Below are 4,357 nucleotides of genomic sequence, written 5' to 3'. Positions count from 1 at the left end.
TTGCTAAGGTTTTCTATATTTTCATACATTTCAAATAAGTTCATAATTGCTTGTTGAATTCATAATTTATTGTTGATGGCTGCTCTGAAACCCATGTCAGATAATTCTAACATCTGATTCATCTTGGTCTGGGTGTGATTAAATTATCTGATCTCATCTAAGTCATGATTTTTCTGGCCCTCTCCTTTCTTTTTTTTTTTTTAATTTTTTTCAGTCAAACCCTGGGCCTCCCAGATGCTGCACAAATGTTCTGCAACTGAGATATACCCCTAGCCCCATGGGATTTTCTCTTGTATCCTGGACATTTGAGCTATTATGTTAGGATATCCTGGGTCCTATTTAGATCTTCTATCTTAGCAGACATTTACTCTGTTTAGGTTTAACATGCAGGTCCTGGTCTACTTATACAATGATTCCAATGACAATTTAATTTTCAGAGCCTTTTCTGAGCTATTTTGGTCTGCTCCATTCCTCTGGTATCACCAGGAATCCCACTGACCCCTGCAGTTGCCTCACATAGGGATGAAAGACATTTCCTCAGTGAAGGCCACCTGTTCTTTAGGTGGAAGAGGGAGGACTCCATCTAGCTCTCAGGGATGAAAAGTGGCTCCCTAGGGCACTTGTTATCAAAAGAATTTTTTCCTTGCCAGTGCCACCTGGCCTCTCTGATAGTGTTGACAGAACTCCTTTTCCATTCGTGGATGAAATAAAACTCCCTAGGCCATCTTCTGCTACTAGGTTAGAGTTCAGGAGACATGAGAACTGGGTTTCCTTCTATTGGCAAGTAGGATTGTAAGATAACTAGCCATTGTGCTGTTCCTCCTGCCTAGTATCTCTAGCCAGTTACCCTTACCCCTTTTTACCTTTGGAGCCCTCCTATAGTTGCCTTTTGCATTACTTCTAAGGTATATAGTTTTACTTAGCAAAAGGAAGGAGAGATAAGTCTGTGCCATTTTGTTTGGAGTGGCAGTTCTCTAGAAAGTATAATTGTAAAGGTAATGTAGTGTGTCATTTATATTCTTTCAAGCCAATCATTGAGGGATGTGAAATATTGATAAAATATATGTTATTGAACTCTTCTTATGTGCCATGAACTGTCTTATAGATATGGAATTGAATAGATATGGTTCCTGCCTTATGTGATGGGGCCAACTGTTTTGGTAAATATTTAGGAATATTTAGTTGGAAGAGTTATGTTTGGAGGCCAAAAGAGCATCACAAAAAATAATAGTTTATCTCTTCTCTGTCTTCTAATGTGGCAGCAATACAACAGAAACCAGGAGCATGCTGTAATGAGATGTAAAGAATCATCCCAAGAGAAAAAGCATCGTTAAGGAATAAAATTTACAATATTTACCAGTAAAGAGCATGAGCCACATGGGTCATTCAAGCAAACTGACTTGGGAATTCCAGTCCTGATAGTGTGTAGAGGTTCAAGCCAATTCTTATTGCCTATCAAAACCACATTGGACAGGGATGTAAGAGATGGCATGATTATCCTTGGGATTGTTGAAACAATAATAAAATACAAACAGCTGGAACAGAACAATTGCAGCTATGTTTCATGCAGATAATAAGAAACGTTTGTATTAAAATATTATCTGTGATGGGATGCAATGAAATAAGTGATTAGAGGGAAATTTATAGCATTGAACTCATACATTAAAAAAGAAAAAAGATCTAAAATCACTCCTGCAAGTGTCCACCCTTAGAAGTTAGAAAAAGAGAGCAAATTAAATTCAAAATAAGCAGAAGAAATGAAAGTATAATTAGAGCAGAAGGAAAGAAATTGAAAATAAGAAATAGAGGAAATCAACAAAATCAAAAGCTGTTTCTTTAAAAATATCAAAATTAATAAGTCTGTAGTCAAGCCAACAAAACTAAAAGAAAACACAAATTACTAATATCAGAAATGAACGAGGGAACATCTTTACAGATCTCATGGACATTGAAGAGATAATAAAGGAATATCATAAATATTTATGCCCATAAATTTATCCCCATAAATTTAGATAAACCAGAACAATTGCTTATAAGTACAATCTGTATACAGCCTGAATAGTTCAGTATCTATTAAGGAAATTGAATTAATAATTAATACCATTCCAAACAGAAAGCACAATGCCCTAGGTAGGTTCACTGATAAATTCTATAAGTATTTAAGAAAAAAATTATGACAATTCTCTACAATCTTTTTTAAAGGATGGAAGCAGAGGGAATACTTCCTAACTCATTCTGTGAAGCCAGCATTACCTTGAAACCCAAATCACACACATTACAAAAAAAGAAAACTGGGCTGGGTGTGTAGTTCAGTGGAAGAGTGCTTACCTACCATGCATGAGGTCCTGAGTTTGATCTCCAACACTACAAAAACAAAAACAAACAAAAAAGGAACATAGATGCAAATATCCTCAACAAAATATTAACAAATGGAATATATAATACAACAATATATAAAAAGAATTATGCACCATGACCAACTGTGATTTGTCTCAAGTCTAATTCAATATTTGAGAATCAATTAATGCAGCCCATTGCATCAATAGAGAAAAATAATCACATAATTATATCACTAGATTCGTGGAAAGCATTTGACAAATCCAATACCTATTCATGATAAAAACTTTTAGTAAACTATGAATAGAAGAAAACCTCCTCATTTTAAGAATATCTATGAGCCAGTTATGGTGGTACATGTTTGTAATCCCAGATATTCAAGAGGCTAACAGGAGAATAATAAATTTAAGGCCAACCTGGGCAACTTAGCAAGGCTCTGTCTCAAATTTTATAAAAAGAAGCAACTTGTATTTGGGGTAAAAAATGGGAGTTCATAACCCACTTGAATCAAATGTATGGAAGATGATATGTCATGAGCTTTGTAATGTTTAGAACAACCAATAAAAAAAAAAAGAATTGAGAATGTAACTCAGTGGTAAAGCATTTCCTACCATGTGCAAGGCCCTAGACCCTGGATTCAGTCCCTAATAGTGCTCTAAAAAAATAATCCACAAAAAAAGTACAACTAACATCACACTTAATGGTGATAAACTTGAAACTTTCCCACTGGGAACAAGACAAGAATGTCCCCCCATGGGCTGGGGATGTGGCTCAAGTGGTAGTGCGCTCACCTGGCATGCACAGGGTCCTGGGTTCGATCCTCAGCACCACATAAAAATAAAATAAAGATGTTGTGTCCACCAGAAACTAAAAAATAAATATTAAAAAATTCTCTCTCTCTAAAAAAATCTTTTTTTTAAAAAAAAAGAATGTCCCCTTTCCCCATCCCTTTTTAATATACTAGAAGTATTAGCTAATGCAATAAGACAAGAAAGTGAAATAAAAGATATACACATTGAGAATAAAGAAATAAGACATTGTTTATAGATGATATGATTATGTAGAAAATTTAAAAAAGGGGCTGGGGTTGTGGCTCAGTGGTAGAGCACTTACCTACCATGTGTGAAGCACTGGGTTCAATTCTCAGCACCACATGTAAATAAATTAATAAATAAAATAAAGGTCCATTGACAATTTAAAAAATATTTTAAAAAAGGAAATTCAAAAGAATAGACAAAACAAGATGCATGGTACTAGTCAATTATTGCAAGATTACAGGATTTGAGGTTAATATGCAAAAATCAATGAACATTCAAGTGTGTGAGTGCATATTTGAATCCCAGCTTCTTGGGACACTGAGACAGAAGGATTGCAATTTCAAGAACAGCATGTCAACAAGACAATGATTCATATAAATAAAATAAAAAAGCATTGGGGAGGTAGCTCAAAGGTAGAGTGCTGGTCTTCCATATGGGAGGCCCTGAGTTCTATCTGAGGACTGAAAAACAAAAAGAAATGGAATTTAAAATTAAAACCAGTACCATTTATATCAGCACTCAAAAATTAAATACTTAGGTATAAATCTAACAAGATATATACAAGATCTATATGAAGAAAACTACAATATTCTGATGAATAAAATCAAACAAAAGCTAAATAAGTGAAGAGATAGTCTATGTTCATGGATAAGAAGACTCGATAATGTCAAGTACATTGTTTTTCTCAACTCTTATTGTGTGTGTGTGTGTGTGTGTGTGTGTGTGTGTGTGTAGGAGTAAATCAAGGACCTTGTACATATTCGGCAAGCTCTTACCAACTAAGGTACATCCTCAGGTTTTTCTTAACTTGATCTGTAGTTTCACTGTAATCACAATCAAAATCTGAGAAGTGAGTTCAGTGGCAAAGCACTTTCCTAGCATGTCTGAGGCCATGGGTTTAATCCTCAGCACTGCAAAAACATTTTTTTCTAAATATAAAAAAGAAAATCCCAGCAAGTTATTTTGTGACTATCAACAAAATG

This window comes from Marmota marmota, unplaced genomic scaffold (assembly GCF_001458135.2).
Source record: "Marmota marmota marmota unplaced genomic scaffold, marMar, whole genome shotgun sequence".
Taxonomy (NCBI): Eukaryota; Metazoa; Chordata; class Mammalia; order Rodentia; family Sciuridae; genus Marmota; species Marmota marmota.
Note: the sequence above shows the minus strand (reverse complement) of the source record.